Here is a 25144-nt window from a genome sequence, read left to right as displayed (position 1 = left end):
CCTCACTTTTCTCATCTGTAAAACTGGACGGATGAACGAGAGTCTGTACCCCACAGGATAGTCATGAGGCTGAAATGAGCTTCCACCTGTGCGGTCCTCGGCTTGGCGCCCAGCACAGCGTGAGAGCTCGCTGGGTCTCAGTGTTACTGCCAGCATCCCAGAGAAGCAGCAGCAGTCCCCAGTGTTGTTTGGATCTTCCGGGAAGAATGGCATTGCCCCGCAGAGCTGGCTGTCCCCAGTGAAGATGGCACCAGGTGTGCCAATGCCCTTGGTTGTGGTGGAAGCGATTGTGATGGCAGTGCGGTTTGGCAGAAGCACAGAGATACCTGGCAATGAGGCTCCAGCCTCCCTGTCCTTTTGACTCGGACTGGCACTCACACCATTGACCCCCCTGGTTCCCAGGCCTGTGGGCTTGGCCTGGAGCCCCACCACCAGCTCTCCTGGGCCTCTGGCTTGCAGACGGCAGATCCTGGGACTTCGGCCTCCACACTCGTGTGAGCCCGTCCCTCATAACCTCTCTTGCTGTATGTCTCTGAGTATCCTGTTGGTTCTGTTTGTCTGGAGAACCCTGGCTAATGCAGCCCCTGATGCGTCTGGGACTTGAGGCAAGAGCACGACTAGAGACCACGTCCCTGTGTCTACACCTGTGAAAGTTATAAATCAGGGCTGGTCCAGAGGTGTAGTGATTAAGTTCACACACTTTGGCAGCCAGGGGTTTGTGGGTTCAGATCCTGGGCGTGGACCTATGCAGCACTCATCAAGCCGTAATGTGGTGGCATCCCACAGACAAAATAGAGGAAGACTGGCACAGATGTTAGCTCAGCGACAATCTTCCTCACCAAAAAAAAAAAAAGTTATAAATCAGGTTAACCAAGTGTTCAATAAAATATGTTCTGTTCACCTATTGGAAGGCCACTCAACTTCAGAGTGACTCTTCAGAGTTCTGCACTGGTCATGGTGGTCCAGGAGGGTAGGCACCCCAGCCCACAGTCCAAGTACTGGCCGTTCCCCACCTCCTGCCCCCTGCTGCCCCTGTAGCTGCCCCTTTGTCAGTCCTTGGGCTGGGGTGTCTATACCGGCAGCCCACTCTGAGGAGGGTGCCCAGAAGGAAAGCCTCACACTGGCCCTGAGGGCAGGCTGTTTGGGAAGGAAGCTCCAGGATGGGGAGATTTGGAGCATGGTGTAGAGGCAGGGCTCTGGGCTGGCACAACCCCTTGGCCCCTGGGAGGGTCTGAGATGGGCCTTGTTTATAAAGTGTGGGGCCCAAGCAGGGGCCCCTCTTGACCAGGTCCGAGGGTAGTGCAGACTGATGGTGAACCTTCAAAGATTTAGTTAGCGAAGGTATCAGGCAAGACCAGCCCGCCTGAAATTTCTGCCCCCTGTGAATAAACACAATATTTATCAAACAGTCATTTTGAGGAAAAAGAAATGTAAGAAGAGCCCATGAGCTCCAGTCTTCCATCACACAGTATTCTTAGGTCTGTTTCCCGTTTCCCCAGTGTTCTGGCTTCACGTTGGCCACGTTGTTTGACCTTCTCAGACTGAGTGGCAGGAAGACGTGTGAATAGCTCTTTTCAGCGTAAGTGTTTCTATGTCAACGAAAGAGCTAATCCAGATCCTTGAGAGATCCTTGAGCTGCAAGATGCCTGGGAAATATAGATTGTTGTCAACCTCATGTGCCCAATGCCGGAAATTCTTGAAGGCTTGAGAGGCCACTGTCATCAGGGACCACCATGGCGAAATGGCTTGTGCTCCTCATCAGCACTTCAGTGTCAACCAGGGTCTCTTCTCTTTTTCTCACGCTCTCAGAGAAAATGCACAGCACATTACCAGTCCCCTAAAGTCCTCCGGCCTTCTCATAATTGCCCCTGAGTATTGACACAGTTTTAATATTCAATTTCAATATGCAGACTGACGGAGCAAAGCAATGACTCTAATCCCCACAAGTATGGAATAATAAAATAGATGCATTGCTTCAGAATTAATTATATTTTATTTGCCTTCATGATTTAGTTTTGAATAATATAATTAAATTAGCTTACATTCCTTCAGCAAATATGAGTTATGTAGGTGGTTGGGAAAGAGCCAATAATTTGGTGGAAAAAAGCCAACTTGGGCTTTGTTTTCTTTTTCCCTTTGTGAAGAATAGTAATCTAGAAGTCGCTGATTCCCTCATGGATGGCTGGATGTTGGTCAGATACTAAAGAGTTTAGGTTCTCTGTACACTTTGGGGTAGTTATTAAGACCACAAAATAGTGAGAGATGTTTGTTTTTTCTTTTACAAAACAAATGAAACAAAACCTCTAAGATTGAAGAGCAGTTTGCTTTGTTTTACGCTTTTCTGGAAACAGTGTTGCCCTTGCCTTTATTAGAGTTGATGCATTTTAACACAAAACTAAACAAAACAGCCCCCCCCCACACACACATTTTATGAGCATGGCTGAGTTAAGCGCCACAGTGATTTTACAGAGGGAGATAGGAGACACTAAGTGTTACAGACCTGGCAGTTCCATGCTACGTGGCTGAAGAGGCTCCATGTTAAGTCCGTACTTATTTTGGGTCCAGCGAGTTGGAATGGAGTCATTTCGCTTTGGAAAATGAAGCAGATGTGGCTGGAAATGAATGGACATGCCCCCTCTAGTGGTCAAAGGGGGTGGGTCCTTTGTTTTGTCCATCCCAGTCCCCAGCCTCCATGCAACTTTCTAAACATTTTTTCCTTAGAGGGGGCGGCGAAAAACTGCCCTTCTCCACTTCTTCTCTGAATTACTTTTAAAAGATAGTTTTTTGTTGTTCACAAAACATTTTTCTGACCCACCACAAATGGTGTGAAAGCAACTACTGGGTGTCATAAAACTTCATGGTCCCAAATTTTAACCCATTCTCTCTCCACTTTATGCTTTTCTTCTCTAATTCAAATGTTGAACCTCATGCCCCAAGTCCATTTACTTTGTTTCACATATTTAAACTCTTTGTTAATTCTTTCCAAGTTCTATTAATTATATCTAGGCTAGTTCTTTACTGATCACTTATTTAAAAGATATAATTAATAATGCTAATAAGACCTTTTTTGTGCAAAAGGTAATATTATATAAAAAATAAAAGCGCGTTGTGATTTCCTCAGGCCATTTCTCTCGGATAATATAAAATGAAAATTAATAGCCTAGAGTATAATCCTGAAGTTACAAACCATTATTTCATTTGTGCTGAAGATTGAAAACATAGGTTGCCTTCCAAGGACTCAGACCATTGCACGTAAATCATACCACAAATGACTGTGTTTAACAAACCTCTATAAACAACCGCTTGGTGAAGCGTGCCGGGAATCGTCTCTCGTAAGACAGCCTATTGATAAAGCAATTCTTTTTGGCTCTAAAGATCCCCAGCACATGTGTCGGCAGATTAACACTATCTCCCCTTCTCTTTTTCCTGTGGGGCTCATCACTGATCGTGATCTGACCAAGAAAGTTCTGCCAAAAATGTAAGAATGCTGAAAAGATGGATAGATGGCACAGTGGCACAGGAGAGCAGATTTTAGCTGAGAGACCAGAAAAGCTTACGCAGAGTTAAAAAATTCCTTCTTCTCTGCCTCCTTTTCTCCCTTCAAGGTAACAATATGTGGAACGTTATAAACCACTTTTATATTTTAGAAGTTGACCTCCCTATCTTAATGTACATATCATTGCAATGGTCATAGCAACTCAAAGGGACAAAGGTATTCCATCTCCCTTTACGCATGGGACACTGGGAAGAGTGTTGAGTGACCTGCAGACAGGAGGAGGCAGAGCTAACCAGAACCCCCGTATCCTGAAATTACCATGTGATCCAGCAATCCCGCTTCTGAGTACATTCCCCAAAGAATTGAAAGCAGAGACGCGAACAGACATTTGTGTACCCGTGTTCATAGCAGCATGATTCTCAAAGCCAAAAGGTGGAAACAGCCCAAGTGTCTATCGATGGAAGAACAGATAAAATGTGGTCTAATTATACCATGGGATGTTCCTCAGCCTTGAAAAGGAAGGAAATCCTGACACCGGCTACAACATGGATGAAGCTGGAGGACATTGTGCTGAGTGAGATAAGCCAGTCACAAAAAAAGACGAATACTGTATGATTCCACCTAGGTGAGGTCCCTCGGGGAGTCACATTCGTAAAGACGGAAAGTAGAATGGTGGTTGTGGGGGGCTGGGGGGTGGGGAAGGAGAGTTAGTGTTTAAGGGTGCAGAGTCTGAGTTTGGGAAGATGAGAAAGTTCTGGAGATGGATAGTGGTGATGGGTGCACAACATGTGAATGGCATTCAGTGAATGCCACTGAACTGCACACTTAAAAATGGTTAAAAAGGTAAATTTTATGTTATGCATATTTAACCACAATGGGAAAAAAAGTGCCAAAAAAGGAAGGGGGCATCTTGGAGGGATATTTAGGATGCGGAGTCAGAAAAAAGAAAGGCTCACAGTAGAAGCAGATTTTAAAGGCACTTTGCCTGGCTTTGATCCAGTCCCGTATTTCCTATCTGTGTGATTTTGAGCAAGTTGTTTGACTTCTCTGTGCCTCAGACAACTCATCTGGAAAATGCGGATAAGATTTGTACTCCTTGCATATGGTTATTCGAAAGCTGAGAGCAGATAATGCAGGTTAAGGGCTTAGCACAGGACTTTGCACCAAGGGAGAATACAGTAAATATCGGCCATCAGCGTGTAGTAAATGCAGGTCAAAGACTTGCTTCTGGAAAATAGCAGTGTCTCCTGGAAAAGGCTCGTCAGCCTGTCTCCAGGGCCAGTCTTGTTGACCATTAGGGCACATACATGTCAACATCGTGTTATTTGCTGAACTGAATTGAAGGCAAAGGGCTACAGTCTTTGAAGGGAAATCATTACAGGTTAAAGATGATTAGAAAATTCATTTAAGAAATTTAAATGTGTCAGACCCTTGTCAATATTTGACTCTTCCTATAAATGACCTCAAAGGATGGGTATACATGCTTTGCAAATGGTTAAACTCATTTCTCTCCATCTGATCACTAGAGTTGGACCCTTGTGTTGGGGATCTTGTACTGTCAGCTTGCAGCCACAAGGGGGTGCCTGTTTGCTGTGAATGACTTAAATTTTTCAGGCCCCGCAAAGAAAGATAAGTTCTTCCGGAAAATAGGCCTTAAGATTTTCCCTCAGTGCTTTCCGTTCTATTGAATTTAATGGTGACGTCCGTTCAGTAAACATTTCCTGAGTACCCCCATGTCGAATCCAGTGTGCTAGGCACTGAGGGTAGGGAAGAAATGAGATGTTTTCCAGGCTTGTGACTCTCCAGCCCCGGCAGGGAAGGTGAGGTGCGCACGTCACATCAGGCTGTGCTGAGGTCAGAGGGATGGCGCAAAGCTGTGGACACTTGGCGGGTGTGAGCTAGCCTTGGGGCGCCCCGAGATGTGGTGATATCAAGAGCAGAGGAGAAGGTACCGGAAGAACTGGACATCGGATGTGTTTAGGGAGGCCGAAAGGGCTTAGGGGCCCAGAGCTAGGCAGTTTGGAGCATGCTCATTATTCTGAATGCCGTGGGGAGTTTGCAGTGGGGCAGGCCGGTGGTGGTGAATTCTAGACGGGGAGGAGGTAGGGAGGTTCGTCGTGTTAAAAAAGAAACGACAGGTCCAAAACGGAGACGCTTGTGCTAAGCCTCACAGCAGCAAACCAAGACTAAATTGCAATTTCAACCTCCTGCAGGATGTGACCTTTAACCAGGCCATCTGGAATTACCTGGTCAGCACTGGTACGGTGAGCTGCGTGACAGACCCCCGCCTTCCCCCAAAGGGAGGTGAGCTTGCCTGCAACAATGCACACTTTGGTGGACACTTCATTTCTGGCCCCCTTTCTGCCTTTAAAAACGTTCCTTTTTGTACAGCTCCTCAGAGCTCCTTTCGACTTTCTGGACGGATGCTGCTCGGTTCATGAATTGTTGAACACAGCCTCTTAGATGTTCAAATTCACTCAGTCAGATTTTGTTTTTTAATGGTTGGGACAGCGTGATTGGTCCAGGTGGGAGGTGATGGGGCCTGGACCGGGGTGACGTCGGGAGCGTGGCTGAGAAGCATCTCTGAACGCTGTAGGGAGGCGCCAGACCACCCAGGGGAGCAGAGGAAGACCCGTGCTCTGGAATGCCCTCAGAGCACTCTTATTTTGAATATGGATTTTTAAAGTCAAATACCTTTGCATTATATTAATACTCTTTCTGTCCGATGCTTTCGAGAGGGTCAGTGGGGAGACGTTTTCCTGTCAAAGAAAAAATTATTCTGACGCTCATTAAAGTGGTAAGGAAAACTTTATTTAGGACTATAGGCATCAAGAATATCACAATGGGGGTGAGATGGGGCTCAACTCCGAATACAGCAAGGACAGCTGGGGACTTATAGTCAATGGGCGGCGGGGGGAGGGGTCAGTGGATGGGAAATTACCAAGGAAACATCGAGGAAAGGGATTCTTGCTAAAGTGACTTAGCGGGATTCTTGCTGAAGGCCGGACACGGTGATCAGATCTCAAGGGCAGAGGATTCTCTCTCAACGGACGTAGCAGGATTCTTGTTACAGCTGGACCAGGCCGACTGAAGGCAGGCCAGGTGGAAAGAGGGCTCAGAGCAGCCTGACTGGGGTCTGGGAAAGGAGAGACTCTGTCTGCATCGGCACTAACCGGATCGTCCATGAACGCAAATTTCAGTGCAGACAGGGGGAAGTATTTTTAAAGTGGGAATTATTCTGATTATTTAAATAGGAGCATGATAATGGTGAAATGGATAAATAAGTTTATTTTAAGCAAGATGAAACCTTAAATCATTTTTATACAAATATAAAGCTTTCTCGAAATTATGTCAGTGGGAAAAGTTTGATTTACAAAAATCAATTGGCAAATAAAGAAATGATTTAAATGATCTTTTGTTTTTACTTTTGCTGAAGGAGGTGTGTTAGGGAGTTAAAATACGTTCATAAAATAAAGTGAGAATATAAAGTGCTTTTGGTCCTTTGAAATAAGGTGATATCTGTGGTCATGAGCAGGTCTCCAGTTAATAGGCTGATTTGCATATGTGCACACTGATTTACATAAATGTCACTCCTCTCCCCAACACACACCTTATTAGGTTAAAGCTACAAATGTTTCCCTGAAATTTATATTTTTCTTTTTTCCCCATTCTCCCCAAAACTCCCCTTTGCATTCCCAAGGGGCGGTTCAGTGCACAAGCTCTGGATTCGAGCGCAGCTCCCGCTCGGATGAGCCATGCAGCTTCAGTTGCTTCACTGTGGAGTGCAGGTAATGGCGCAGTCTCCCGGGACTTGCTGAGCAAGTGTCTGGCCGGGCTGGCACGGCTCCTGGGACACACCCAGGCGTGATCCCTGTTTCTGGTCGACACTGTCTTTGACCCAAGTTTGCTTAGGAAGTGGAAGTCCAGCCAAATCACTCTGCTTTGTGAATCAAAAGGGAAATCACGTTTCCAGCTTGCCCATGAAGCTTTGGTGTGTCCCTCAACTTCTTGTATTATGTGGTCAAGAATGAGTTGGCAGCACTCACTGGATCCAAGAAAATTCAAAGGCCCCATTAATGCTGGAAGGATGTCGGGCAGCTTACGGAACTGATGGGGGTGCTGGAGAATTAGGTTTGTAAAGTGGCTAAGACCGAGAGCAGCAGCTAGGTGGGTCAGTCGGTCACAGGGACAGCCTGACGCTCCCATAGGTACGGCCATCATTGGACACTGGCCACTGGCGGCGGACACTTGTTACAGCCTCTTCAGGCACCGCCACCAGCACCGACGGTGCTGTCCCTGGTGGACCCCCAGCTCTGCCCTGCGGCAGTAAATTCTCTGACACTGGGTCTCTGTGTCACACCCTCAAGGTTCGAGGTCCCAAGCCCAGGGGTCTGAATTAGTGTCCTGGGGCTGCCGTAACACAGCACCACGTGCTGGGTGTCTTAAAACAAGGAAAGTATTCTCTCAGTTCTGGAGGCCAGAGTCGGCAGGGCCGTGCTTCCTCTGAGATCCCAGGGAGGGATCTGTCCGTCGCCTCTCTCCTCGCTGCTGGTGGCTGCCAGCAACCTTTGGCGTGCCTTGGGTGGGAGACCCCCACTCCAGTCTCTGCCTCAGTCGTCACATGGGCTTCCCTCTGTGTGTGTCTCTGCATCCAAATTTCACTCTTCTTATAAGAACAATACTCATATTGGATTCAGGGCCCACCCTAATCCAGTAGGACCTCAGCTTAACAATCCTATTTCTAAATAAGGTCACATGTACAGGTTCACGGTGGACATGAATTGTGGGGGCACACTATTCAGTGTCCAGCACAGTATCCAGCTGGTTATACCTCGGCCACGTGCCTGCATCTCGTGTCTGCACCTCCACCTGTGGGCAGCCGGGCCCTGCCTCGCAGCAATACCCACGAAACCGGTGACTCCTGTATAGGAGGTGTGCTCGGATGGTTGACAGTGGAAAAAGGAGGCTTTCCCCAGCCATGTGGCCTTCATTGCAATAATGAGATTACCCAGCTCCATCAGTATGAGACTAAAAGTTAACAAAAATTAGAGACTATCCTTAATTCTTAACTTTCTGCTGCTTCCACCTCTATTATCTTGTTTAATCATCAGTGAATAGAGAGTAAATATAGAATTAACGTATTCAGATTGAATCGAGTCTTTCCGCATGCCTGGCCTCTCAGGGCACACAGATCTCTCTTCTCTGGTGGGTGTTCAGAGTCGCCCTGTCGATAAGTCCTGTCTTATTCCTCAGCGGAACTCCTCTTGAGGATGCATTTGTCTCCGTGATGATGGATACAGGAGATTGCAACAAGTACCAGCATGAAAGCTAACATGTGTTTTCTCTCGGGCGTTTCTTCTTCCCAGGTCTTCAGACGTACAGGGAGTTTCCTGCATCCCTAAGTATGACTGTCATACCTGCCAATAGACGGGCTCCCCTTCCAGCAACAGGACGAGTCAGGGACTCCCTCACCCACCGCCTTGGTCCTCTGCCCAGTGCGCTGGTTGGCTGTTCAGAGAGTAACACCTGGAAGCCGCTGTGCAATAATCAGTGTGTCTCCTAACCACACTGTTCGGGTTCTGGGTCGTGGATACGGGCACCTGGCTGCCTGGAAACACATGTCCCTGACCCCACAGTGACCACCGTGCAGTAGAGAAGAGGCCACCTCAGGCGCCTCTGTCTGAGTCTGCAGCCAGCCTCTCACGTGGCCAGGAGGCAGCCCAGAGGCCTCGTTCGAAGGTCTCCCCTGGCATCTCTACTCCCATCACTGGCCACCATCATCTTGAAATGCCACAGGCCTGAAGACCAGTCAAAGCTTTCTTCTTCCAGGGTGTGTTTTTGCCTCGTGAAACCGAAGGACGCAACAAGGCCAAAGATAAGAGGCTGCCAGCGTCTGTGTTACTTCAGGCCAGGGGGTCTCACGCTTGGCTCGACTGACGTTAGGGGGTGTGTAGTTCCTGGCTGTGGGCCTGTCCTGTGCACTGTTGGGTGTTGAGCAGCACCCCTGGCCTCCACCCGCAGATGTCAGTAGCATCCCCCAGTTGTGACAACTGAAATGCCTCCAGACATTTGAAATGTCCCCTGGGGGACAAAATCCGCCCTGGTTGAGGACCACCGCCCTAGGCCGTGGATTTGGCTTCAGTCCTGGAAATCGGAAAGGGACAGTGTACATGTGTGCATTCGGTGCATGGAGGGACTTCTAAGGGGCCCGTTGGCACGAGTCCTGGTTCTCTCCACCTTCTGCTGCGGGCCCTTCATCAAGGGACAGGAGAGGCCAATCAGATACATCACTAGGTTGCTGTGGATGACAGTCCGACCCCAGAAACGAAGAATCCAGGCTTTCTAAAGCACAAGAGAAGAAAAAGGCTCAGCTCTCCTGTGTTCCTTAATCCGTATTTTTATTGTGGTGCCTCAGCTCCTCAACGAAACAAATATTCGGAGAAGAGCAGCGTGAGTTCGACCAGTCTTGAGCCCGCGCCCTGCTGTAGGCTCTGTGAAAAGAGACATGAACAAAGGGACAAGCATCTCTGTCCTCCGGGCCCTGTGCTCTGGCAACGACAAGTATGGCGTCGTGCATAATATTATAAATTCTTGCTCCTGCTGCCGCCAAACGACTCCGCTCTTCCCCAGGCTCTGATACAGCCCTGTGCTCAATCCCCTTTACTTACCTTCACGTCCTAAGTTCTCAAAGCAGGGGACGCAGACATCAAGCGAAGTTTTGTGCCCCTCGGAACATCTGAGGGGGACCCAGGTGCTCATGGGCGCTGAGGCCTGAGGAGTGGGAGCCCTGCGCTTCTGTGTGCAACCACCGGCCCCGAAGCTGTGTCTGGGCCGGCCTAGGGGGTGGGCTGGGGGACGTTTGCATGCCCTCCTGGAATGCGTGCATTCGGGACTCGCAACACTTGGGCCCAAGACATAATTCTGGGACAACATTGGAGACGCTTTTGCAAAGTGTCCACTGCTCCTTTTTTAGCATCTGAAAGACCTTGTCTCCTGGCGGCTCCTGCAGGTTTGCATGTCATTAAATCTGGCATGACATAAATTGGTGAATTTAAGTCATAAAAGCCGAAGTGATGTTGATTCCATCGTGGATCTCAAGTGTTTAGCAAATGAGAACAGATAGGCACCCCTTCACTGCCGGCTCCCTGCTCCCGGCCCTGTAACTCATGGCCATGCTGGACAGAGGGCCGCTGGCACGGTGCAGGCAGGACGAGGCGAGGATCCCAGGAGAAGCTGTCTGGTTCCGCTGAGCGGAGAGCGCGCGGTACAGTCGGGGGATGGGGGCAGAAGGAAAAATGGCAACTCCTATTGATGTTTTTTGTATCCCATCATGGTGAAATTTTAATTTTTTATATATTTTTAGGGCACATGATATATAGATACCAGCCCATGTGTCATGTACGCACACATGCACGCGTGCGCACACACAAACACAGGCACAGAGCAACCGTGGAGGTGCACACTCAGATTTTCCTTTAAGGAAAAGCTTGCTCAGCTGCAAGGAGGACAGAATCTGACAGCCTCCAGCTGTCCCACATGCATTTAGGCTCCATCTCAGCTTTCGAGCAGAGGCAGCCCCCAGCTGATGACCGAGCATGGCAGGCACACGGGACCTTGCCATTTCTACTGACACAGGATCCCTCTAACGGGCCGTCTTAGCTCTGAAGCCCCAGTCGGGGCGGCTGAGACCCCAGATGTGCACGGAGGTCTGCGCTCCAGCTGGTCCTCTCTCCTCTCCCTCATCTCCGCAGGCGTTGCCCCCAGTAAACCTCTTGCCCATCTAACTCCATCTCAGCATCTGTTTCCTGGAGGGCCCAGTTGACACAATGCTCATTTGTTTTCCTCCTAGACACACACGATTAAAAATATTTGGAGACCTTTTTGCAGAGGTTGCATGGAACAGTTTGCGAGGGAAGGGAGGATGTTGAGAAGAATTCCTGGCTCAGATGTGACCTCATTTATTCTCCATCACACACCCAGGTAGGGAGGGAGGGAGGGGGTGCGTTTATTCCTGCTTTCCAGATGGAAAAACTGAGAACTCAGAGATTTTGCTAACGCGGCATTTTACAGGCCGGGCGGCAGCGAGCCCGCCTCGGGATTCAGTGAACACAAGAGTAGGCTGGCCTGTTTCCAAAATGGAAATTATTATTATTATTATTATTTTTTTGTAGACCAAGGTCCCAAAAGGATGTCAGTAGGCAGCGGAGGAAAAAGCCTTTCTTTGTCTTTTCGTTTCCCACCGGCCACAGCTCGCTCCCCATCTGCGTGAGCTGCTGCGGGGCTGTAAAAAGCTCCTTGGTCGGCTCCGTTTGCAAACACGTCCAGAGTGCCAGCTGCCCCCGAGAAAAGCTTTTTGAAATGTGTCCTCCCCAACTCAGCCCCTGAATTTCTTTTCCTTTAAAAGAAATCTCTGCTCTTTAATCTTTTGTTTAAGAAATTCATATGAGGCCAGTTAAAGGGTCAAGGGCCAGACTTCCATTCTCTTCTTTCTGGTGTGTGATTCATCCTGGGGCTTGACACTGGCCACCCAAACAAAATCGAGATTTGGGTTTAGCAAGAAGAAGGAAGACCGGCTGTGTGGGAGGTCACGCGGATGGGGAGCCGGTTTAGACCACTGCGTGTTGTCGGGGATCAGCGCTCAGTTTTCTGGGGAGACTCGGACAAACCAGCATCCCGGGGCCAGGGGAGGATGCTCAGTTAACCTCTGGATCTTCAGAGGTGGCTAGTCACTGTCATGGATGAAAGGAGGAGGTCAAGGCTCGTAAATACCACGAAGGCCCCTGTGCTTCCAGCCCACTGGCTGCAGGTTGGAGATTCCCAGTGGTCTCTTCCTTGGGGTCGGTTCATTTGCTAGAGCAGCTCACAGCTCAGCAGTCCCTCCCAGGGCTCTGGTTGGGAGCCTTTTCATGAATTGGATTCTGCTGCTCTGCTTTTCAGTTGAAAATCCTTAATGGAAGATCCGAAATGTAAGAAATGTATTAGCAGAACGGCCACCCTCCAGAAAACAGGAAAGCCCCGTACACTACTGATTAGCTCTAAAAGCTGGGGTCTGCACACCTCTAGGTGGCGGAGTGGAAACACGCCTGTGGATCAAAGGAGAGAGGAGATGTGAGTGAAAAAGGCTTCTCTCAGAAAAACAAAAGCAGGTTAAAGAGGAAGGAGAGAAGGGAAACCCGCACCTCCCACGCTCAAGGAGGAAGTACCATGGAAAACGTTCCCAGGATGAGTCAATCGAGAATAAACTAGATCCGTCCCACGTTTCTTTCTCCTCTTTCTCCCGTGGTCCACATCTCCTGTGCGGACAGCTTCAGGAGACATCTCCCGTGAAGGTTATTTCTTCAAAGCCATCTTCCCTCTCTTCTAGAACAGGACGTGACTGGTGGCATTATCGCTACAGAGAGCGTCCGCAAGGGGGCAGCCACGGACAACACACTGGACACCAGGATGCTTCCATCTTCAAGTGCCCAAGAGAGCAATGCTCTCCACTTCCTTTGAAGCATCTCTTTCTGTTTTTTCTAGAATCAAGAAGTTTCCTGTAATACATTGGCCTATTTTTAAATCTATTTTCCATTAGCTGGGAGTAAAGACTGGAAAAATATAATGAATTGTGTGGAAAGAAGTGGAACCTAGGTGGAAATGTCAATGATGGGTTTTATAAGCACATGGAAAGCTCCCCTCTACAAACCTTGTGATTATTTTTAGAATTAGAATTGGTCTCAGGATGGCCGGAGAGAAGGAGCCGAAAAAGAACATCCCAACTGCCACTTTCCAGTCCAAACCCGTGGAGTGCTTGCCTTCCTGGATTCAACAAATAAATATGTAGATCGCCTGCCATGTGCGAGTGTGGCAGACGCCACAGAGAATACGAAGGTGACTTAGACACCGTCTGTGCCCTCAGGGGATTTACGTCTTATTAGGAGGGAGTTGACAGGTTCACAAATGGCTGGAACAGACAGCTAAGTGCATTGCAGTCACCAGGAGAGCACGGCCAGGGTGTTACCAGGGAGGGACGACGTTCTGCAGGGGGTCAGGAGATGCTTTGTCGGGTCAGCCCGGAAATGACACGTGTCACTTCGACATATATTTCCTTGGGCAAAGCAAGGCATGTGGCCAAGCCTGTCACCAATGGGGCAAGAAAGTATCGTCCTCCCTCAGGGAGGGACGACAGACATTTGGGAGTAATGGTAGTGTTTGCCACAGCTGGGCACTGAGGGTGCTGACCGTGCAGTGGAGTTTAACCTGCTGTTGTCAGTACCACAGATCCCTTCACAGGGGCCTCAGGGTGGCGGGAGTGAACTGACTCGTGGTTCAGTAGGAGAAAAATCATGGTTTACCAGGAAAGCAGAGGGCAGACCCAGAGGAGTGACAGTGTAAATAAAGAGAAAGGAGTGGGTGGAGAAGATGCTGTGCCAGCGGAATTGGTGGAGCTAACGAACCTCGCAGAGTTTTAGGAACTTGACAGAATGATTCTGAAGTCCATGGGGAAGGTTAAATAAGCAGCGGGACCTGGGGATTCTTGACGGTGAACGTATTGTAAAGATGTTATACAGAAAATGGAATTAAATCGAGAATAAACAAGCAGACCAAGGCACGGAATAGAAAACTCAAAAGCAGACCCTTTGATCTGTTTAATTGCATTAAAAGATTCCCCCCCCCACCCCCACCCCCACCACACCATCCAACGATGGGAGGCATAGCTCGGCTAGTAAATAGTTAACAAACAGTTTCGGGGAAAATAGACTCTTTGGAAAAAAGTCAGTTAACAGCCTCATCTCATCCCATATCCCAAATAAATTTTGGTTACACCAGGGAAATATGTATATAGGAAAATCTCAGATAAATTAGAGGAAAATATGGGTGAGGAGGCTTAGGTGCTCTCTGGGTGAGGACGTTCTTCCTTTATGAGTGTAAAAACAATAGAAAAGATCCCTAAGGAAAGAAATCAATAGACTGACCACTTGAAAGTTTTAATTTCCATATTTTTTTTTCTATGGAAGATGAAGGGGTCGGCCCAGTGGTGTAGTGATTAAGTTCACACACTCCGCTTCAGCTGCCAGAGGTTTGCAGGTTCAGATCCCAGATGCAGACCCACATACCACTCCTCAAGCCATGCTGTGGCAGCAGCCTACATACAAAATAGAGGAGGATGGGCATAGATGTTAGCTCAGGGACGATCTTCCTCGAGCAAAAAGAGGAGGATTGGCAACAGATGTTAGCTCAGGGCCAGTCTCCCTCACCAAAAAAAAAGAAAGAAAGAAAGGAAAAGAAAAGACAAAGATGAACTGTGAAAATAAATACTTGTGGAAATAAATTAAAGAGTCATATCCTTAAATGCACAAAGTACTCATACTAACTAATAAGAATAAGACTAGGGTCCTAAAAGAAAAATGAGCAGAGACTATGAGCAGACAATCTATGGAAGAGGAAATGCAGGAGCCGGCCCCGTGGCCGAGTGGTTGAGTTCGCGGGCTCCACTTTGGCAGCCTTGGGTTTCACCGGTTGGGATCCCGGGTGCAGACATGGCACCGCTCATGAGGCCATGCTGAGGTGGGCGTCCCATACAGCAGAGCTAGAAGCACTTACAACTGGAATGTACAACTATGTTCTGGGGGGGTTTGGGGAGAAGAAGAGGGAAAAAAAAGAAGATTGCCAACAGATGTTAGCTCAGGGCTAATCTTAAAAAAAAAAAAGGAAGAGGAAATGTAATTGGATGATAAGTAATCACAAATGAAAAGTTGAACAAATCGTCAACCTCAGCTATAACAGAAGAAATGCAAATGGACAGCATGAGACAACGTGTTCTAACTTACTAAATGAGCAAGGACTGAAAACACGCAAAACCCGGGGCACCGCTGGGACAGCACGCTCACATTGTCCACAGGGGGAGTTTGGTACCGGAGGTGGGAGCCGCTTCGATCAGCTGTGTATCCTAAGGAAATAATCGGAGACGTGGCCGAAGATTTGAGCACAAAGAGGGTTGTTACCACATTCCTCATCGTGTCAGAAATTTGGGAACAGATAAAACATCTAACGCCTGAAATTTGATTCAATAAACTGGGGCCCAGCCAGGAACAGAACAGAATGTGGCAGTAAGTGGCACATGAAAAATGATATTTTTAAAGAAAATATCTCCCAGGGGCTGCTTAGCAGTGAAGGGCAGGGAGCACAGAATGCTACATTTGGAATAGGTACACAATTCAAGAATTAATAATTTTCCCGAAATGCAGCACAGACTCAGTTTCCTTCTCTCTCCTGTCCCCAGCCTATGAACGCTTGCTAGAGGCGACCAACACGTCCATGCTCTGACTGTCCTTCCAAGATGGTCTATGCCGGACTATTAGTTTGAAAGGAAGTCTGGGTCAAGAGGTGTGATCCTGGAGAGAGAAGATTCGAGGATGTTCTTAGGCTGAGGAAAAGAAACCAACGGGGTGGGAGAGGTTGAAAAGAAAACAGAGGGGCCGTCTGAGGTGGTACCCCCAGGATAAAGGAGAAAATAGTGCTGCAGTTCTCGTTGTAGCTTTTAGACAGCAGGGCGGGAGGAGAGGAGAGAAGATACAGAGAAGGTTACGGAGAAGGACGCTGGCGTGAGGCGATCTCGCAAGTTCAATGCCTGAGCGGTTAAACAAACTGTGGTACATCCACATGGAACGTGGAACATGGAACACTGCTCAGCAACAAAAAGGAACAAATATCGATCCTGCAACAACCTGGATGAACCTCCAGAGAATTACGCTGAGTGAAAAAGCCCATCCCCAAAGTTTACATGCTGTAGGATTCCACTTATATGATGTGGTTGAAATGACAACATTCTAGAAATAGAGAAGAGATCAGTGGTTGCCAGGGCCTGAGGAGAGGTCAGGGGTGGAAGGGAGGTGGGTGTGGCTATACAGGGCGACGTGAGGGATCTCGTGTGATGGACAGATTCTGTATCTTGCTGGATCAATGTCAACATCCAGTTGTGATATCATGCTATCGTTTTGTAAGAAGTTACCACAGGGGAAACTGAGTAAAGAGCACGAGGGAATCTCTGCATTATTTCTTCTGCATCTGAATCTACAATTATCCCCAAACATAAAAGTTTACTTCGAACACTTAAAATGTCAAAGTTGATGCAAGTTCTGGGACCAGCCCCACAGCCTACTGGTTAAGTTTGGCACACTCCGCTTTGGCGGCCCAGGTTCCTGGGTTCGGTTCCCGGGGTGGGTGCACATACACCACTGGTTGGTGGCCGTGCTGTGGTGGTGACCCACATACAAAATAGAGAAAGATTGGCATAGATGCTAGCTCAGGCTGAATCTTCCTCAGCAAAAATAAATAATAATAATAATTTAAAAAGGATTTTAAAAAATTGATGCAAGTTCTTATACCAGTTTTCAAGTTGGAAGCTTCTTTATTTAGTTTTCCTCATGAGGCTGTCTCTTTTCCTTGGTTGGCATTTTTCGAAGGACTGGGTTTTCCATCCTTTAGTAGCTGTGACCCTTGAGAGAAGCACGTCTATTACTTTCTTCCTTGGTGGGAATACCAGGAACCTCACCGTCCTTAGGACACAGAAGTAGCTGAAAACCAATGAGATCCTGCCGAGAGAGCCTCTTGTCTTTTTCCCTCCCCATCTTTGGTCTTTTATTTTGAAGACACGGATGCTGAAACATGTCGTGGTAGAACTAGGGCATAAGCTCTGGGCATGAGGGTTTGAACGCTGACTTGACCACGTCACTGGCCGAGCAAGTATCAACCTTGCCCAGCCTTGGTTTCCTCATATAAAATGGGAATGAAAACAGTACCCGCCCGTCATGGAGAGGGTCTAAATCAGAGGTGGACAAGCGGCCGTCCGTGGGCCAGATCCAGCCTGCCCCCGCTTTGTGAATGCAGTTCTCCCGACACACGGCCGCGCCCGGTCACTTACACGTCCTCCGTGGCTGCTTTCTCGCCACAGGACAGAGCGGAGTCGTTGTGATGGACTGCCTGGTTCACAAAGCCATTTGCTGTCTCTCCTTTTACAGAAAAAGTTTGCCGTCCCCTGATCTAAATGACATAATGGATGTGAAAATGCTTAAAATTATCACAGCATTGATCATGGCTGTTACTACGTATCTTTAACAACAGACCTGCTCTTTCCCTGAGAGAAAATTGAACAGGCTGACTTTTCTCACACTGTCAGTCCGAGCGGGTAGATTTTAGAAGAACTTGCATAACACCACCCCTGATAAGAGTCTCATACTAGAAGTTACTAATAGTTTTCCTGCTGGAAACAGAATTTTATAAGTGCATACTGTATGTATAGATATATGTGTGTGTGTGTACTTACACACATTGACACACGTATACAATGCATCATGTGTGCATGTACTTGCACGCAAACACACACACACATGCATACGTGCGCACACACTGACCCAGGGAAACAGCCTTCCTCTGCTCCAGACCCTCCCCCATCAACGTTCTTTTGAATCCCCTTGTGTTCCGAGTGGGAATTCACTGCCATTTTCAGGATGGTGGTTTCTCTCCCTCCTCACGAGGCAGGGCCTTTGCAGATGAGCGAACCTGGCCTGTGTGCACAGGAGCGTCAGGCCCTTCCCTGCCCATCCCCATCTCTTCCCTGTTGCCCCTTTTGCCTTTGGTAGCTGTGTTTTCCTGGTCGGAAGTTAAGCCTTTGGATTCTTTCCTGATGTTAACTAGAACCTTCCAGGAGACTTGGAAATGGTTTCAGGAGGAAACCCTTGGCTACCTAAGGGTCTAGTCAACAGGGAGAACATACAACGTTATTTATGGGGACCTTATAACATGCAGAGTTAGCATCACGTGTTTGAAGAAAGCCTCGGCCTTACAGTCAGCCTTCTGCCCAGTGTTTTGACATCAAGGAGAGGAGGCGATGTTGGCAGGTGCGCTGAGCCCAAAGCCTTGCGTTCCCTCAGAGCCGACAGTAAATCTTTCCTTGAGGGCCCCGTGTGAGCTGGTTTCCAGCCATTGGGGTGATCTTAAAATAGATTGCTAGGTGTAACATAGAAGTTCAAAGCTGCATTTCTGGGAACCTTGGTTGCCCAGGGAATGCGGTGTTGATGGAACAATTAGAGAGGAGTGGAGAGAAAGCAGAGCTTGCACAGCTGGCAGGGCCCGAGGCTAAATGCCCCAGAGCATCTGTCTTTGCATGGGGTTACGCCTGGCTCAGGGGAGGAGCCAGCTGACGGTGGCGGTGGTGATGATGATGACGTTTCTTTAGAATGCCTAGCCGCCAAGCAACTGAAGCACTTTACACATTTTGTAACAAAACCCATGTTTCTGTGATTGTGATAACAAAAGTCTACTCTTTACCCAAAAAATAGCCGATTTTCTGGATGACCACCCATGCCTCTTCTGTCTCCCCACCCTTCACTTCTCTCAGCTCATGCTCCTGCCCTGCTCCATCCCCTGGACCAAGGAGACGCCCCTGCTGGCCGCTCTGGAGGCACCCACAACCTATGACAAGTTGCAACTGAACATTGCTTTCCCCCTCCTGTCTGTGAGCTCTGGGGGCACAGACACCCCCAGGCCTCCCTTGTCTCCATTCTACCCCAGGGCCTGCACTCCGCCTGGCAAAGAACTAGCGTGCTCACATCAGGAATATTCCACTGACTGTGCGGAGGCAGGAAGAGTTAGAAATGCACCAGGGCCTCCGTACAGAAGCAGGCCACGAATGGGGACAGATAACGGACAAACATAAACCGTGGAAAATATGGAGAACGCCTGTTAAAAGGTCAACCTAAATTGTATTCAAAGAAACGCAGATTAAAATAACATTTCCTCCCTTCAGATCAGCAGAGAAGAAAATGAAATACGCAATGCTGTCGCAGTGAAGGAGCGCCTGGCGGAAGTGCGTTTCAGACACGAACTTGGGAAATGATTTAGCAATAGGTATCGCGGGGCCGGATGAGGATATAGTAATCACGCTGACAATACCAACCTCAATAGTTCCCCGTGGTTGAGGTCCTGCTCTGGGCTCTTTGTAGCATATTATATATATTGTCTCATTTAATCCCCATAGCATAGCAGTCCTCTGGGCAAGCCTGTTGTGTTGCTCCCCACCATGTAGCTGAGGAAACAGAGACGGAGAGCAGTAATGTGTAGGATCACCCAGTTAGCAACGGAGGTGGGACTTGAACCCAGGCAGTGGCTCAAAGTCTGTCCTTCGCTATCCCACCTAAAAGAATGTTTACGCCCCTGGGCCTTCAAATTCCACTTCTGGGAATCTATCACAAGGAACTATTTCTAAATGCAGATTATCATGCACACATGTGTTCACAGAAGCATTATTTATCCAAGACATCCACTCCATGGATTACTCTGTTGTCATTAGAACAGTGTTTATGATGAATACGAAATACCACAAAAGATGTTTTTGATGGAATTTTACCTGGAAACAAACTCAGACTTGTACCTTATGTGATCTCAAATTGCACAGCAGCCACCCTAATCATCAAACTTAACCTAAAAGATACAATATTAAGGGACAAGAGCTACATCCAAACTTACACAGCACGATCATCGAGGTAAGAATCCCACACAACTGTTGTAGAAAAGACTAGAAGGAAATACACCAAGATGGTGACTATGATTGGGTGTGGGTGCTACAACAACGGGCAATTTTTTTCTTCTTTGTACTTTTCCATAAGTCTCTATTTTTTCTTTCAGGAACACCGTGACTTTTATAATTTAAAATAAAGGAAAACAAGGACTGTCAGAGGAGGGGAGCACAGTTAGGGGGAAACAGAAAGAATTAAGTTAAGCCTTGGGGGAAAATGAATTTATGGCTAGTTCAAACTGTACTGAAATCCAGAGAGGCTGAGAAGAAGTCAGTCTCGGTGAAAACATGGCTCCAGAGGAGTTTGTGGGTCGTGTCACCTGCAAAGGCCTTAGGGCTGGAGCATTTCCCCCACTGGTTGAGGGCTCATGCAGCGCCCAGCAAGGCTGACCCTTGGGAGAAATACCCCAGCAACAAGAAATCCAGGAAAAGCTTCCACCCTCGGCTCTGCCACACCCTCCCTCCATCATTTTCCTTATTCTCCTTCTAGATTGATTAGGAAGGCATTGAGGGTGACTAAATGTCCTCCTCTTCGAATATGCCCGTGCCTCGGGGACCATGCAGTGAAGAGGTGTGACCACGGGACAGTCGACAGCCAAGATACCCCAGCGGTCTCTCACCGTGTTCATGCTGGGTCAGGCATCACACTGTTTGGTGGCCCGCTCTGCTCCCCCCAGCAGAATTCTTTAAAACCTTACTCTCTAATCATTGAAAGTATTTGTGTAAGTCCCAGCTCCACTGCCACCCCCTCTGTGAAGTGTCCCAAGTCACCTCCCACTCAGAGACTTCCTTTGTCTTTCTTTGTTCTCTCTGTCTTGCCTCACTCCTGTCTTATACTCTGGTCGTTTGCTTTGGAATCTAAGGCACACTCACGCCCGTGCTTGTCCCAGCTCTGTCCTGTTCATCGAGGTTTAATACGGAAGACACTCCATAAAAGCTTGTACCAGAAATGAATATGCGGCAGGGAGCATGTTGACAGCAACATTTTCTGATGGCTCAGAGGCTCCAGAATTGGGTTTCTTTTGGATAATCTTAGACCTATTTAATAGGTGCGTCTACGGAGGTCTGACTTTCTTGGGAGAGATGCTCTGCTCTCACTGGGTCATGCTCCACTGTGTGTGGCAGTGTTTGGTTGCAAATCCCACAGCACAGGGAAGCTGTCTCTAAGTGCGATTTTCAGATGGGGAAGATGTATCAGTTATTTGTTGCCACAGTAATGCTGTGTAAGAAACATCTCCAACCCCCCCAACAGTTTAAAACAATAAGTACTTGTCTAGCTCAGAGGTCTGCAGACAGCACGGTGGCTCTGCTGGTCTTGGCTGGGCTGGCTCACGTGCCCCAGGGTTGGCTAACTGTCAGCTGATGTAGGAGGGCACCAGCTGGGATGCTGGGGACACTGCTCTGCTTTCTGTATTTTTTAGCCCAGGCACGTTCTTGTGGCAAAGAGGAGGTGCAAGAGGCTAGCAGAAATGCTGAGCCTTCCAATATCTCCTTGGCCAGAGCGAGTCACACAGTGGAGCCCAGAGGCTGAGGGGGAGGGGCCCGGAAGATTGTAGAGCTGAGTGTGGCCCCTTGGAGGGGCAAGCACTGGGGCCATTGATGCCTCAACCTACCAGAGAAGAAGGGGAGCCAGGCTTAGTGTGTTCACCTGGAACTCCAGCCTCGCTGGCACCCCACACCCTGATGGAGCTCACAGGGCGGGCTTAGTCTGATTTCTTCTTTTTTATTTGTAAAGCTTTGCCCCCTTGGACACACCAAAAGGAGCAAACAGACCATTTCAGAAGGCTGATATTTTGGAAGACTGTTAGCCCTGTAACACCGGGGTGTTTCCTGCGTCCCCTCCTACAACGCACAACATGGCAGAGAGACAGATATATATTCAGAAAATGGTAGCACAGCTTGGCAAGGGCCCTCATAGAGATTGTACATAGAAGACGTTTTTTAACATGCAGGACATGGTGTTGTCATCACAGTCTTTGTGTGGTCTTAACAGACTATTGGCCCCTCTCTGTAATGCTTTCCAGAACATACCAGGGTAGCATTTCAACTTTTTTTTAAGCCAATGCTATTAATTTTGGTGGATACTTTTCAACTTTTCACAGGCTAATGAATAGCAATCCCCTGGCGTAGGTCATGTGAGTTAACGAATTCACTGCATACTTTGTAAACACTCCATCTTTGGAGGGTGCTTGGCTCGCTTGGGTCCCCCAAACACAGATGCTGGGACAAGCACTGGGGGCAGGTAGTTTCTCCAGGAGGTGACTCCAGGAAGCACAAGGGAGGGAGTAGGGAGCATGAGCTGGAAAGGGAGAGAACCCACAAATTAACCCAAAATTAGCATGGCCATACTTGGTGAAACAGAAGTGGGAGCCTCAGAGTGCTGGTCGATCTGTGAGTGAGTGGGGATCACAGTTCTTTTTTAAGGATAAACCTGGCACGTGGATGCTCTCTTCTCTGAGCAGCAGTGCAGAGGTTTCCTCTGCAGGCACCTGGCCTTGTCAGGATTCTCAAGGTCAGCCCACGTTGTTGGCTCAGGCATGTGGTTCCATTTATAACTGTCAGCGTGGAGCGGCGCACGCCGGGTACTTGCCAGGAAGTATAATCTTCAACTCACTGCTGCCCCACATCTACTGGGAACTTGGCCGAGAACAGTCTTTTTGGAGGGCTGACCTGAAGGGCATGCGATCCTTCTGTTCTTCTAGACCAGGAGTTGCCTGCTTTTGCTATAAAGGGCCAGATGGTAATTATTTTAGGCTTTGCAAGCCAGATAGTCTGTTGCAACTACTCAGCTCTACCATTGTAACTCAAAAGCAGCCAAAGACAACACATTAAGGAATGGGCGTGGTTGTGTGCCAATAAAACTTTATTTACAGAAACAGGCTGTGGGCCGGATTTGGCCCATGGGCTGTAGTTTGCAGACCCTTTGCTCTAGACGGTCTAAAATCTAACACTGGATGGATCAAGGCAACCAGCACAGAGTCCTGTCCTGGGCCTGTGGTGTGTCTGACCCCATAGAATTAATTAACTCACATGACCTGGTGTAGGAGATTACTAATTATTATTATTCTTTTTTTGCTTTTTATTGTTTTACTTACCTAATTTTTTTTATTGAGGTCATAATAGTTTATAACATTGTGAAATTTCAGTTGTACATTATTATTTGTCAGTCACCATATAAATGTGCCCCTTCACCCCCTGTGCCCACTCCCCAACCCCCTTCCCCTCTGGTAACCACTAATCTGTTCTCTTTGTCCATGTGTTAATTGATCTTCCACATATGAGTGATCATCTGGTGTTTGTCTTTCTCTGTCTCTGGCTTATTTCACTTAACATAATACCCTCAAGGTCCATCCATGTTGTGGTGAATGCGACGATTTTATCCTTTTTTACAGCTGAGTAGTATTCCATTGTGTATCTATATACCACATCTTCTTTATCCAATCATCAGTTGATGGGCACTTGGGTTGCTTCCACATCTTGGCTATTGTGAATAATGCTGCAGTGAACGTAGGGGTGTATAAGTCTCTTTATGTGGCTGATTTCATGTTCTTTGGATAAATACCCAGGATTGGGATACTTGGGTCATATAGTATTTCTATTTTTAATTTTTTGAGGAATCTCCATACTGTTTTCTGCAGTGGCTGCACCAGTTTGCATTCCCACCAGCAGTGTATGAGGGTTCCCTTTTCTCCACATCCTCTCCAGCATTTGTTATTTTTTGTCTTGGTGATAACAGCCATTCTAACAGGTGGAAGGTGATCTCTAAGTGTAGTTTTTATTTGTATTTCCCTGATGATTAGTGGTGTTGAACATCTTTTCATGTGCCTGTTGGTCATCTGTATATCTTCTTTGGAAAAATGTCTGTTAATATCCTCTGCCCATTTTTTTATTGGGTTGTTTGGTTTTTTATGTTGTTGAGTTGTATGAGTCCTTTATATATTTTGGAGATTAACCCCTTGTCGGATATACGATTTGCAAATATTTTCTCCCTTTTCATTTTGTTCTTGTTTTCCTTTGCCTTGCAGAAGCTCTTTAGTCTGACTAAGTCCCATTTGTTCATTTTGTAATTTTTCTTGCTTGTTAAGGTGGGCCTGTATTGCTATGAATTTGCCTCATAGGACTGCTTTTGCTTTTGCTGCATCCCATGTGAGTTGGCGTGGTGTATTTTCATTTTCATTTGTCTCCAGATGTTTTCTGATTTCTCCTTTAATTTCTTCAATGATCCATTGGTTGTTCAATAGCATGTTGTTTAGTCTCCACATATTTGTCACTTTCCCAACTTTTTTCTTGTAGTTGATTTCTAGTTTCATAGTATTATGGTCAGAAAAGATGCTTGATATGATTTCAGTCTTCTTAAATTTATTGAGGCTTGCCTTCTTTCCCAAGCTATGGTCTATCTTTGAGAATGTTCCATGTGCATTTGAGAAGAATGTGTTTTGCTGTTTTTGGATGGAGTGTTCTATACATATCTGTTAAGTCCATCTGGTCTAGTTTTTTGTTTAATTCCACTATTTCCTTGTTGACTTTCTGTCTGGATGATCTATCCATTGATGTAAGTGAGGTGTTGAGGTCCCCTACTACTATTGTGTTGCTGTTAATTTTTCCTTTTAGGTCTGTTAACAGTTGCTGTACGTACTTTGGTACCCCTGTATTAGGTGCATATATATTTATAAGTGTTATGTCCTCTTGGTGGAGTGTCCCTTTTATGATTATATACTGCCCCTCTTTGTCTCTCATTGCCTTTTTTATCTTGAACTCTGCTTTGTCTGATATAAGTATGGCAACACCTGCTTTCTTTTGCTTGTCATTCACTTGGAGTATCGTCTTCCAGCCCTTCACTCTGAGCCTGTGTTTGTCTTTAGAGCTGAGATGTGTTTCCTGGAGGCAGCATATTGCTGAGTCTTGTTTTTCAATCCAACCAGCTGCTCTGTGTCTTCTGATTGGGAAATTCAATCCATTTACATTTAGAGTGATTATTGATATATGAGGGCTTAATGCTGCCATTTTATCACTTATTTTCCAGTTGTTCTATATTTCCCTTGTTTCTCGTTCCATGTATTTCAGAGTGCTAATTCGGTTTGGTGTTTCTCTAT

At 47.3% G+C, this 25144-nt stretch overlaps 1 protein-coding gene across 4 annotated transcripts in view; it reads left to right on the top strand.

The window, feature by feature from the left end:
- ZNF664 (zinc finger protein 664) overlaps positions 1 to 11381 on the top strand; it is a 61607-nt gene extending 50226 nt beyond the window's left edge. The window contains exons 5-7 of one of the 4 annotated variants that reach the window (XR_006531668.2): positions 5710 to 5800; positions 7197 to 7284; positions 8863 to 10556. The gene's annotated coding sequence lies outside the window, so the exon portion shown is untranslated. Of the gene's footprint in view, positions 1 to 5709; positions 5801 to 7196; positions 7285 to 8862 lie in introns of all 4 variants that reach the window. The other 3 variants (XR_011505303.1, XR_006531669.2, XR_011505306.1) reach the window with 3 other exon arrangements.
- Positions 11382 to 25144: the final 13763 nt, after the last annotated feature.

Source organism: Equus asinus, chromosome 8 (assembly GCF_041296235.1).
Source record: "Equus asinus isolate D_3611 breed Donkey chromosome 8, EquAss-T2T_v2, whole genome shotgun sequence".
NCBI classification, from domain to species: Eukaryota; Metazoa; Chordata; class Mammalia; order Perissodactyla; family Equidae; genus Equus; species Equus asinus.
This window is presented reverse-complemented; position numbering and strand designations above follow the sequence as displayed.